Source organism: Salvia miltiorrhiza, unplaced genomic scaffold (assembly GCF_028751815.1).
Source record: "Salvia miltiorrhiza cultivar Shanhuang (shh) unplaced genomic scaffold, IMPLAD_Smil_shh fragScaff_scaffold_132_2, whole genome shotgun sequence".
NCBI classification, from domain to species: domain Eukaryota; kingdom Viridiplantae; phylum Streptophyta; class Magnoliopsida; order Lamiales; family Lamiaceae; genus Salvia; species Salvia miltiorrhiza.
In genome coordinates, this window is record NW_026651413.1 from 32767 (window position 1) to 46942 (window position 14176).

At 38.2% G+C, this 14176-nt stretch overlaps 1 long non-coding RNA gene across 1 annotated transcript; it reads right to left on the reverse strand.

Annotated features, from left to right (window-relative positions):
- Positions 1-10099: 10099 nt before the first annotated feature.
- LOC131002443 (uncharacterized) lies at positions 10100-13110 on the reverse strand. Its single transcript, XR_009094292.1, has 3 exons — positions 12815-13110; positions 10894-10960; positions 10100-10291 (listed from the first exon to the last, which is right to left on the reverse strand). It is a non-coding gene; the product is annotated as an uncharacterized LOC131002443 (long non-coding RNA).
- Positions 13111-14176: the final 1066 nt, after the last annotated feature.

Below are 14176 nucleotides of genomic sequence, written 5' to 3' on the forward strand. Positions count from 1 at the left end.
CACCAGGGGAAGAAGGACCCCATTTACAGTGCGGCCATGAAACAATTAGAAGAAGTCTTGCGTCAAGCACGCGAACTTATTGATAAGGGAAAAGCCCTGGCATGCACTAACAACGATGAAGGTGAGATCTTGCGCCAGGCACTCAAGACTGCTGAAAAGGGGAAAGCTCCAGCCCACGATGACACTGGGGGAAGTAGGAAGAAAACTCCAGGCAAGGCGAGTTGGAAGCCACTACCTGCTCAGCCTCTTTCCCTTAAGAAGGGTGCTACGACCTCCGATGCAGGAACGCCCTGCAAGGATGTGGTGAAAATCCGACTTCTCGGTGGTCGTGTTCAGCTCGGGGCAGAGGGTGAGGAAACAGAGGACTACTACCTGGATATCGACTCCGAAGAGGATCCGGAGGAAGACCCAGAAGAGGATCCGGAGGAAGACCCAGAAGAGGATCCGGAGAAGGGCAAGTCTGCTAGCTCCCATGGATCGATAGTCTAGGGCAGTTGTATTTGCTTGTATGATGTATCTCGAACTCGTGGGTTGTAATATTCATCTATCTAGGAAGTTGTTACTACAGGAACGGTAACTACCTATGGACCGTTCTATAACTCCATATTATTCGAAGAGGCCTCTAGGAGGCAGAATCTTTAAGTACTTATATATAAATTCACGCCTTCAGTAAATTCGTGTGTTAAGTACTTATTATATTTTGTTGATTTAAAAGTTTTGCATACGATATAGCTAGTACAAGGAATTGAAGAAGCAATGAACGAGTGTTAGAATACATCTACCATGTACTAATAAACATATTATATTGACTTATCAGAATGCCACCAAAGAGAGGACGTCCAAGAGGTGGGAGAAGAATCCCACAAAATGATGAAAGAGGTCCAGAACCAGGGCCAGAACCAGAAATAGCTCCACAACCAATACGGCCAGAACGTAGAATAGAGGAATTGTTTTTACGTCAAAACCCACCTGTATTCAGCGGTACAGGAGATCCAGCTGAGGCTGAAACTTGGGTGCGTGCAATCGAACGCATCTTCAACTTTCTGCGCTGCACCGACCAGGAACGTTTAACCTGTGTATCTTTTCAACTGACGGGATCGGCTGACTTCTGGTGGGAAGCCAGAATGAAGACAATGACAGCTGATCAACTAGAAAACCTCACCTGGGAGCAGTTCAAGATTGGGATATATGATAAATATATACCCAAAAGTTACCGAAAGAAGAAAGAGATGGAATTCTATAACCTGAAACAGGGGAGGATGACGGTTACACAGTATGATAGGATGTTTTGCGACATGTCCAGATATGCCCCAGAACTAGTTGATACAGACGAGAAAATGGCTGAAAAATTTTGTGCCGGTCTGAGGCATGAAATCAGGATGGCTTTAGGCTAGTCATGGAGGGTTGTCGTATACTGAATCCCTCAGTAGAGCTCTAGACATTGAGGCAGCAATGCCATGGGAAAGACCAGTGGCAACACCTATGCCACCACCCCCACAAGCCCAATCCCAGAACTACAAAGGGAAACGAAAATGGGAAGGCAATTACAATGGCCAAACTGAGAAGAAACCATGGCAGGGACAACCACCCCAGCAACAGGGCTTTGGAAGGCAAGTTGCTCCTAATCAAGCGGGGAACAACCAACAGAAAACTTCACCCTGCCCAAAGTGCAACAAAAACCATGGTGGAATCTGCAAGGCTGGCAGTGATAGTTGTTACATCTGTAACCAGAAGGGGCATTATGCAAATCGTTGCCCAAATAAGCAACACGGGATGAGCTTAAGGCCAAACCCACCATTCCAAGCCCCACATCTGAGAGCTATCCAAGCGCTACCCCAGCCACGTCATCTGCAATTGCCGCAGCCTCAACAATCACATCAACCACAGCTGCCACAACCACAGCCACGTCAGCAGCAACAAAAGATGCAACCGTATCACGCAAGAGCCTATGCTATCAAACAGAACCAGCCCGAGAAAAACCAGGGAAACCTGGCAGGTATGGGCATGCTACTCAACACACCTGTTGTACTTCTGTTTGATACGGGTGCTTCACATTCTTTCATTGCAAGTGCATGTGTGGACACCCTAGGACTCAAAATAGAAAGATCTAATCAGGACATGAGTATCTCTTCACCAATAGGAGGAACAATGACAGTAACGCATGTTTGCTCGAACTTAGAATTGAACATAGGATCACTAGAGGTCATAGCAAACAACGTATATGTTATACCGATGTCGGACGTAGATATAATCCTAGGAATGGATTGGCTAGCTGAAAACTACGCTACAATCTTATGCAAGGAGCGGAAGATCTCTTTCAAATTTCCAGAAAAAAATGCTTGGGAATTTCACGGGATAAGAATGGGTAGGAGAATACCAATTATATCCACCCTACAAGCAAGAAAGATGATGAATAAGAAGGACTCTCAGGCATTCCTCGTGTACCTAAACGGGAAAGCTGAGACAAAAAGAGCAATTGAAGATGTGGATATCGTACGAGAATTCCGTGATGTGTTTCCAGAAGACTTGCCAGGATTGCCACCTAATAGGCAAGTGGAATTTACCATAGACTTAGAACCGGGAGCGGCGCCAGTATCAAAGGCACCGTATAGGATGGCTCCAAAAGAATTGGAGGAACTAAAAATTCAATTGCAGGAACTACTGGACCTAGGTTTCATCAGACCTAGTGTATCCCCATGGGGAGCACCAGTTTTGTTTGTCAAAAAGAAAGATGGCACCTTGAGAATGTGCATTGACTATAGAGAGCTGAACAAGCTAACACTCAAGAACAAATATCCTTTGCCAAGGATAGATGATTTGTTTGACCAACTTAGGGGTGCGAGTGTATTTTCAAAAATCGACTTGAGATCTGGCTATCATCAACTGAAGGTCAGACAAGAAGATATACCCAAAACAGCTTTTCGAACAAGGTATGGCCACTACGAGTTCGTAGTTGTGCCATTCGGGCTAACAAATGCACCAGCTGTATTCATGGATCTCATGAATAGGGTTTTTCACCCCTACTTGGACAAGTTCGTCTTAGTGTTCATAGATGACGTCCTCATCTACTCCAAAAATGAAGAAGAACATAAAGAGCATTTGAGGACCACTCTACAAACGCTAAGGAATGAACGACTCTACGCCAAATTCAGCAAATGCGAGTTTTGGCTGAGAGAAGTCACATTTCTAGGACACATCGTATCATCAGAAGGAATCAAGGTAGATCCTGCTAAAGTAGGAAGCAGTACAAGAATGGAAGTCGCCAACAAATCCAAACGAGATCAGGAGTTTCTTAGGATTGGCTGGCTATTATCGAAGGTTTATTGAAGGATTTTCGAAAATAGCAAGGCCAATGACGCAACTGCTCAAGAAGGGGATCAAGTATACTTGGACGGACGAGTGTGAGGAGAGTTTCCAAAAACTCAAGAAGATGCTAACTACTGCGCCGGTTTTAGCAGTCCCCGAACCAGACAAAGAATATGTAATCTACACGGATGCGTCCAAAAATGGACTAGGTTGCGTGTTGATGCAAGATGGCAAGGTAATAGCATATGCATCACGACAACTTAGACCTCATGAGTTGAATTATCCGACTCATGATCTGGAACTAGCTGCAGTAGTACATGCATTAAAAATCTGGAGACATCACCTATATGGAGTTAGGTGTGAGATTTTTACTGATCACAAAAGTCTGAAGTACTTTTTCGAGCAAAAAGATCTAAACATGAGACAAAGGAGATGGCTCGAATTAGTAAAGGACTATGACTGTGGTATTAACTACCACCCAGGCAAGGCTAATGTAGTAGCCGACGCATTAAGCCGAAAAGTCTCGTCAAAATTAGGACATCTTCTCACGAGAGAAGTTGAGCTTATAAAAGAATTTGACAAGATGAAGATAGAAGTGATTAAACCACCTGGAACTATAGCAGGCGTTGTTGAGACAATACCTAGTTTAAGAAAAATGGTGGTAGAAGCACAAAGAAAGGATGAGAAGATGGAAAAATTACGGGAAAAGATAAGATTAGGAGATCTCAAAGATTTCCAAGAAGCACCAGACAATGCCATACTCTTTGAAGGAAGGACTATGCATTCCTCAAGATGAAGAACTTAAGAATAAAATCTTGAGCGAAGCCCATGATACCCCTTATACTGCCCACCCGGGAAGTACTAAGATGTATCAAGATCTAAAAGAGAATTTCTGGTGGGAAGGAATGAAACGAGATGTAGCCTCGTTTGTTGAACGATGTCTTGCTTGCCAGCAAGTGAAAGCCTTACACCAAAGGCCTTACGGGGAACTACAACCCTTGGAGATACCAGAATGGAAATGGGATGATATAGCAATGGACTTCGTCACAGGATTGCCAAGATCCAAGCGAGGTAACACGGCTATATGGGTCATTGTGGACAGACTTACGAAGTGTGCGCACTTTATACCAATCCCAATCACCCATGGATCCGACAAGCTTAGCTCAACTTTATGTTAGAGAAATTGTGCGTTTGCACGGAGTGCCAAAGTCAATTACATCGGACAGAGATTCCAAGTTCACATCCAGATTCTGGATCAGTTTACAAAAAGAACTGGGCACAAGATTGAATTTTAGTACAGCTTTTCACCCACAGACAGATGGTCAGTCTGAAAGAACGATTCAAACATTGGAGGATATGCTGAGGACAGTAGTGCTAGACCAGAGTGAAAACTGGGAGCACATTTTGCCACTCATCGAGTTTGCATATAATAATAGTCACCAAGCGACTATCGCTATGGCACCCTACGAAGCACTGTATGGGAGAAAGTGTAGATCGCCACTTTATTGGGATGAAGTGGGCGAGAGAAAAATCCTAGGGCCAGACACAATAGGTGAAATGATTGAAATCGTTCGCCAAATCCGACAGAGGATTAAGGAGGCCCAGGATAGACAAAAGTCATATGCTGATAAACGCCGAACTGACTTACAATTTGAGAATGGAGAAAAAGTCTTTCTGAAAGTTTCTCCATCAAAAGGGATCATTAGGTTCGGAGTTAAAGGGAAACTTAGACCCCGATTTATAGGACCCTATGAGATCCTAGAAAGAATAGGCCCAGTGGCTTACAGGCTGGCATTACCGCCAAGCCTAGGAAATGTCCATAATGTTTTCCACGTATCACAACTTAGGAAGTACGTTTTCGATCCAAAGCACGTGATACACCAAAATGAGATGATCCTTAATCCAGACCTGAGCTATGAAGAAAGACCCGAAGCGATTTTAGATAAAAAGGTGCAACAACTCCGAAATAAATCAATCACCTCAGTGAAAGTTCTTTGGAGGCACCATGGACAAGAAGAAGCTACGTGGGAGCTCGAAGACAAGATGAAAGAAAAATATCCAGAGTTGTTTAACGAAGGTATGCAAATTTCGGGACGAAATTTATTTTAAGGGGGGTAGTATGTGATGCCCCGCTCTTTTAAATACATATTAGATTAAATATGTGCATTAGTTATAAAATTCTTTTAATTATTTATGGTGATTATTTTGTTCAGATAATATTATTTCAGCAAAAGTCTGTATAAGAGATACAGAGCTGCGATTTAATATTCAGTCATGAATGAAACCAATAATTAAATTTATTGGTTTAACTATACGTTTGAGACTTTGTTTTACCAGTTTATTGATTTAATCAATATTATTAGAAAATTTAGATTTATAACCGATTTTATAAATCGTGTTATTTAAATCAAATTGCTAGAATTATAACTTGAGATCATATGCATAATAATTTTATTATTTCGCGTTATATGTGTTAAGGTATTAAGTCGCGGATTAATTCCGACTTTCACGTATTAAATCTCAAGATTGAGGATTTAATTTATATAAATACTACGAGTATTTATTAAACGAGAATTGGAGAATTATTACAGGAACTAGGAGAAACTAGATCACGGCACTACACGTATGTCTCGATTTTTCATCCAACACATCAATTCCTACACTATTTCCTACACTATTCCCTACACTATTCCCTACACTATTCCACCTTCCCCTCCAACACCTCATTACTGCAACAATTTTTTTTAAAGTTGCATTATCTTCATGCATGTGTAATTGCTCCATTTTACTACATTTTCTTCCATCTTAAACTCTTCTGCAAAAAGTTCAATTTATCACCAACTCTCTCCTACAACTATTCATCTTCAATTTTCAAAAGCTTCAGCACGCCGAGAAAGAAATTTCACGGCAAGATCACAATTGTCAAAGGATGCAAATTTCAACAATCAAATCTTCAAAAGTTGCAACTCCCGGTACCAAAATTTCCACCATTTTGATTCTGTTGTCTGCAGAAACTCCTCTATAAATTGAGGAGAGTTCTGCAGAAGGAAGAAGTGCAGCAAGAGGTGTGAGGCGAGAGAGAGTTTAGGAGAATTTTTAAAATTTCTTACTTGCAAGAGCTCAAGTGCTCCCTTCGCCGGGCCATTTCTTCGTCGACCGGCCACTAGGCTCTGAACCGAGAACGTGTACTCGTTCCTCCATCTTTAGGCTACCAAACCCAACAATCGAAAGGCCGAAACCTTCTCTATATTTTCCCGACCAAAGGCCACAATATCCTTCGGAGGCCAACGTCGAATTCCCGACTTAGCCACCGGCCAACTTACGGCCTTCGTTTCTCACTATCCTTACGACGAAAAAGGATCAAGAAACCACCGTTGTGTAGCCTGATCTATCTCGCACGAGGAAAACTAAGTCGTAGACCTTCGCGGCTAAACCCCATCGCGGAACGACGACCAGAAAAACCCCCGGCGAACAACTTCCATTAGTGCTCACTTGGACAAGGGTAAGTTGACGCCCTTATTTCGATGCATTCCCGTTTCTATTATATTATGGGAAATTTCTGGGGTATAGATGGGAGTGTGGTAAATATTCGTACAAAGTTTCATATCATTTGAACTTCGTTTACTACCCTTTTAAAATTCGAGAAGTCTACTGCCCGTATCTGCTAAAACTGTCGTGAGGCAGATGATTAGGTTAATTATTTCAGTAACCATATGTTGATATTTAGCTCTCAAATTTTTATTCTATGAAGATATATGTGTTAGCTATCTACATATAAAATTTGAGCTCATTCAGGTAACGTTTGCTATTTTTCAAAAATCTGGACTTTCAGTTGGCAGAAACTGCTGAATCTGGTAGGCGATGGGAAAATCGCTATATCTCTCAAACTACTTGGAGTTTTTCAACATACTTTTTTTTTAATTAAACTAGACTCAAAGAGGTTTCGATTGATATAAAATTTGACTCCATACGAGTTCGGAGTAAAAGCAGTTTATTAGTTGAAGTTGAATATATACAGTTTTGTTGAGATGGAAATGATTCAAAATAATTCCTATTAAGGATTTTAAAGTTTTATTGTTGATAAAATATCACTTTTAGTTTATAAATGAGCTATTGAGATATATAAATATTTTGAGAAAGATTTCATGAGAACTTGTTGGTAAAATTATATTAGATGGAATAGTTGATAAATGAAATATTAAAAATTTATTAATTAAATGGTAAAAATATTAAAATTATTAGATCTTCTCGAAAATTTCTTTTTATAGTTAACTCCTTTTATTATTTTAAAATATTTTTACAAATGTTCCTAAAATCTCACAAATGAAATTTTCATCAGGAATTAATGTTTAAAATTTATTAATGATTTATTAGTTCTTTTAATAGTAGCAATATATATATATATATTGATTGGCATTATTAAATGGGGAAAAGGAAAATATTTTATGAATTATTCTTTATTTATAATGGATAAATAAATGAATAATATAAAATGGGCTTTCCTACATCCTCAAATGTACATGAAGTATTTCGATAAAAGAAGAACGATTGTATATGAGTTAGATACAGTCGTTTAAGGAAATATGGGTAGTTAGAGAAATGAGTGAATAGTGATTCACTGCATTTGTTGTTATCTTTTCTATTATTCACTCGAACACATGTTTCGTGTTATCAAAGGTTCAAATAAACAAAAGCGCCTGAGTAACCTATCGCGCTAAGGAAAGAGAATCATTGTTTTAAGTAGCAAAACACTGCAATCAGGTAGGCATTACTTTCATATATATCAAATGAGTTTAACTGTTACGTTCAAGCAAGTTATTTCATGACAAAATCTTTGAATTGAAGTTATTTCAAGTATTGTCTTGCCATAAAATGTTTTAATTTCAGTATGATATCTATCTGATATAGCTTTGCCAGTTATCATGTAATCGAATTCGGGTCTTGAGCAGTTGATAGATATCCTGCCTTGGCTAGTGTACACCAGTGACCGTGAGTCATCTAGCGGGTTGGCCGGTCAAGTGACCGTGAGAGGTGGCCACCTCTCCGGCACACAGATTCAGATATGATAGATTACAAAAGAACTTAGTCTGATCAGACGAACTTTAGAATCACAAATGAATTTAGTATGCTTAGGACCTTTTTAAGTAAAAACCCTTGGTTATACTATTGAAATGGCATGACAATTTACAGTTATTATGTATGTATATGATTTTCGGCATATGTCTACTGAGTACCTTGTACTCAGCCCTGCATGTATTTCTAAATGTGCAGGTTGAGCAGTGATGAGTGATGATGGGGTGTCGTGCAGAGCTTTGTCATATTTACTAAATAAACTCTTGGCGATACATGTCTTCATACATGTATCACATTCTCATTTCCGCTGCGAACACTCAGTTATGATGCAGTTTATCCTATTATGTTGGATTGTCAAATCAAGTTATTGTATAAACACTTAAATCGGATACTCATGACCGATTACTCGTTATTATCTATATATATGTGTGACTTATTCTCATATGATGTCTAAATCTTAATTTAATTCATTTATAATTATTTATCACCCATTTCTGTCCCATCTCCTAATTTCCCTTCCCTAGTCACGGTTTCCCGGCTTACCTATCCTTAGTTAAGTCCGGTCGTGACACTCTAGGAACTAACTCTACTTGGCTCCAGCAACAGAAATAAACAAAACATAACTTAGCAAAACTCCTATTAAGTAGTACTGTTATCTTAAAACTTAAGCTCAAAACATCTAAATTCTCATCTCGTCCCATCTTTACATAGTAGGTAACCTCTCTAAACAATGATATTAGATCCCTTAATCTAAATCATCGTGACTCAGTAAGACAACTCAACAATTCTCTCTCAAAGCCATCTCCAAAGACTATGGCTCATGATACCTCCTCAAGTACCATTAAGGTTGCGTGAGCAAAACTCGCGTCACCAAACAACTCAACATATCGTACAATATCTCATTGCAGCATGCTAATAACTCATCATTAATCATGCTATTATACTCAAGCTCATAACTCAAACTCATAACTCAAACCAACAAGTACTTAAAGCAATTGCTAATTCTCTCAAGCTTTAGCTCTAAGTTCTCATTTCATCCTTCTACTTAGTAAAAAAATCTCTCTTAACAATGACATTAGATTCCTTCATCTAAATCATCGTGACTTATCACAACTGCTCAAACAATTCTCATCACAAAACATCTCAAATACATCACATCATAACTCATAATTATGCATCCTCAATCATATAACATCATACGATACAAACGCTCTCATGATTCATCATGTAACATCAACATATGCTCTTACAACATAATAACTCATTATTAATCATGTTGTCATCCTCAAACTCAAACTATGCATCTTCAAAGCATAACATCATAACTCATCATATAACCTCAACATCGTGCTCTTCAAAATTTAACGTCAAATAAACTTTGAAATTTTACATACCTCGTTGAGCCTGGTGTGATGGTGCGCTGAGCTCACGGTTGTTAATAACTATTAGTCTAGTGACTCATTCTAGACTAAACTCAAGACTTCTAATTCAGAGCTTAACCTTCGCTCTGATACCACTCTGTCACAGCCCGCCCTAACTATGGATAGTTAGGCCGAGTGATCCACGACTAGGGATGGGGTTAAAGAAGAAGGGGAAGAAAAGGGGCGTCATTTATAGCCGTAAAACTTACTCATCTTAATAAAACTCGTCATTTTTATTCATTAATACTCAATTGAAAACAGTCTATGAAAGACAGCATAAAACGTAATTAATATCATTAATCAAGTTATACATCATATGAAACCATTCTCTTAAGACTCAAAGTATGACATAACATACTATAACATCAACAACATCTTGCAGCGGAAAGTAGCTAGACATATGTATGAAGACATATTCTAGACAGGTTAACTATTTATTAACAACCCTGGAGACTCCGCTCATTGCAGCACCATCATCACATCAGCTCAACCTGCACATTTAGAAAACATATGCAGGGCTGAGTACAAAAGCACTCAGTGGGCACGTATGCCTAGGTATAAAAATACATGCTTCAAAACTGTAAATTGTCATGCCATCATAAACAGTACAGCAAGGGAGTTTTTCGCTAAAAAGGCCCAAGCTTACTAAGTTCATTTGTGATTCTTAAAGTTCGTCTGATCAGACTAAGTTCTTTTGTAATCTATCATATCTGAAACTGTGTGCCGGAGAGGTGGCCACCTCTCACGGTCACTTGACCGGCCAACCCGCTAGATGACTCACGGTCACTGGTGTACACTAGCCCTGGCAGGATAGCTATCAACTGCTCAGGACCCGAATTCGATTGCATCATTGGCAAAGCCAAAGCAGATAGATATCATACTAAAATTGAAACATTTTATGGCAAGACAATAGTTGAAATAACTTTAACTCAAAGATTTTGTCATGAAATAACTTGCTTGAACGTAACATTTAAACTCATTTGATATATATGAAACTGAAATTAACAGTTAGATCATCTCATGCATTCATTCGTATAAGAGGCCTACGACACGCAGGGGATCTCTATATACGTATAGTAAAAGTAATGCCCACCTCGTTGTGTCTCTGTATCAATGAGTAACGTCACTCTCTCCCTCAAGTCGTTACTTCCCAAAAGGACCTTCATCGTTATGAAGAATTGGTGAGAAGTTGTAAAAGAAACCTCGATTAATAATCTAATTTCTTTTATGAAACATTAGTATCTCTAATGTTCATCTCTCTTGATTGTTAATCAATATAACAATTATTATCTCTCGTCATTACTCATTAATTATAACATCCTTATGTTATAATTAGCAGCGCTTCAATTAAAAGAAATATTTAACACATCGAAAAGTCCACTTTCTTAGCAGATCTATTCGCTCTCATCTCGTCTAATTAACCAATTAGAAAGTTAAACTTTCCATTAGGCATGTATTTGAGTCACGGGTCAACAAGAATCGACTATGCTCAAATTCTAATTTCACTAAAAATTTCGACATGACCTATTCATATATAATGTCAGCCACGAGATTTCAACGCGTGAATCTCACTACGTGAACTCGTCTCTCGACTCAAAACTTAACATCTTGACATCTTTTCAACGCAAACCAAACAATTCAAAATCATCAAAACTCTTTATCAGTAAACTATCATTTATACTCGACACCAATTGTTCGAGTGTCAGATACCAACATTTATGTGCGTTAATCATAACTCTCACAACTCACACCATTTAGTCATATCGTATCATCCATCAAAACAAATATAATCAAGTTATTTTCTAGAAAGTTTTGCTGTTTTTGTGTCATCTTTAAAAATTCATAACAACCAACTCAATCATCATAAACTCTCATACCAATTGATCTAAAAAACTCCATGAAGTGTAGTTCACTCTAAAAATGGTAGTTAACCAAAAAGGTTAAAGGTTTTTGGAGATATTGCTCTTTTAGTGCAGGCTGTCAAAGATTGACAGTTTCTGCCAATTTTGTTTAGGCCATTAGAAACCAAGGCAAACCTTAATAAAATTCCATCAAATTTAATCAGCCAAAACTAAAGGTATCCTTGAAGATTTGGTTAAAATTTCACAAGAGAAAACGTTCATATGATCTGCCAAATAAACAATGAAACTCATACACTTTTACTGTTGGAAAAATATGACAGCAGAACAGGGCATTTTTGAAATAATAAACTGCTCTGTTTCAGAGGTCATAAAAATCGAAATATTATGTTTTTAGAAAAGTATTGAAGTCTAGTTTCGTTTAAAAAAAACGGTGATGCAAAATCCTTCATGGATTAATAGATATAAACGTTTTTGTGAAGTCTACCAACAGTTGACAGATTCTGTCAAGGATTTTTTCAAAATATCTTTAAAATACCAAACATCATCCAAAAGACATGAAATTTTGCAGCGACGAAATACACATATCATAGATAAACATACTAAAATTTCAGAGCCATCAAGCAATGAAAACTCATCGAAACATAAGCTTGAAACTGCTGTAAAATTTTTACAGAATTCCAGTTTTAATTTCGTTCAACAATTATCATCCATAAATTGTAAATCAATTAGCATGCTCATGTGATATCGTAGAACACATATACGCAATAATATTCATTATGCAACGTCCCAAACTTCACGAATTTAAATAATCATACTCTAAAAACTTATACAATTTTCGTGCTTGGAAAAATACGAATTTAATATATATCGATTCTAGCATACCCTTAAGCACAAATATCAAGTCAAAACGATCAAACAAAAATCGAAAGACAAGCTAATATGTGAAAAACGGGGCTGCCCTCATGGGTTTCATAGCTACGGTTCGTTCCGTTCTTACTCCCTTCATTAAACATGCTCAACATCTACCCAAGAACAACATACTAAAATTTCACGACGATCCGACGTCGTTTCAAAATAAAGTCGAGAATCGACGTTTTTCGACGTCGACGAAAATCGAAAAGAAAACCATCAAAACGTAGGTAGAGATCTTACCTACTTAGATACGTGTTCGAAAAGATGATCGGGGCTCGTCTTCTCGCTCAAAACGGAGCTCAAAAGCTCCAACTCCTCAACAATGGAGATATGCGTGAGTTGTGTGTGTGTTTAGTGTGTGTGAGATAATTAAAAATTAAAAGTGAGGGGTGTTGGCTGCTAACAGCCGTAAGTAAGTGAGGGGAAAGGGGTTTGGGCGGTTGGGGGGTGGTTAGGGGTAGGGTAGGTTAGATATTTAGTCGTTAAATATCTCGTTTCGTCTCGTCTCGTCTCGTCTTAACGACTAACTACCCATACTCTTCGTTACTCGCCCTCTCAACTCCTACTCACTTTCATTACACTCGTAATTCTATATAAATATAGAAAACGCATGCCCGTTCTCGAAATTCTGATAAACGAGCTCGGTTCGTTTATCGAGAAATCCCAATTTACTATTCACTCGTCGTCCAAAAATAAAAACTTTCATTATTGGACTCGTATCGAAAAACTAAGAATATTTCTCGACGACGTGCACGTAAGATTTTGAAAGTCGACAAACAGACGAAATAGCAGTATTTTTACTATTCATCGTCAAAAAGTCAAAAATTTCAAAAACGTCTTAACGGACTCAGATTTCACTTCCGAGTTCACCGTTCTCATTCAAATAATTATCTCGAATTATTCAAATACTCAAACTCAATTACGGATATAAAATCCCACATCATCCAAACATCATCAAAAGAACATCTCAACATCTTTTAAAAAAAAACAAGAAAACTTCATATAACTCCTCATCTCTGTACAAGTAATCAAACAAAGGATACCCTAATTACTCAAACTCAAGCAACTAAACACGTCATCAAAAGCCCGGGTATTGCATTCGCCCCCAATCATGTCAACTTCTTATCTCTTATAAAGCTCTAAGTCAACTTCTAACTTAGAGCACTTACTAATAAGTACTTCATCATAAGTTACTGATACCATGAAAGTCCATTCTATGTTGTTCTAGCCAAGCTATCACGACTAACATCATAATCATAAGCAACATAAGTTCTTATGTGAAAAACTTAATCTCACCGCTATTGAAATAACTCAAGTGAATCCTTAGTCTTAAGGCATTGCCTCTATGTTGTAACATCTCTATGTTAAACATTTCTATCTTACCAGTCTTTACTTAAATCGATCAAGCGGTGCTATCACGATTAACATTCTCAAAGCATTCTTAGGTGGTACTCAAACGGTTTGTAAGAGGACCCATCATTCTAATCGTATAGGCAGCTAGCCTAAAACGACAACATAAAGCTTTCTCATTCATTCATACATACATACTTCTGTTTCTTTTGAAACCTTAACATATATGGACATTTAATGTCCCTTTCATGA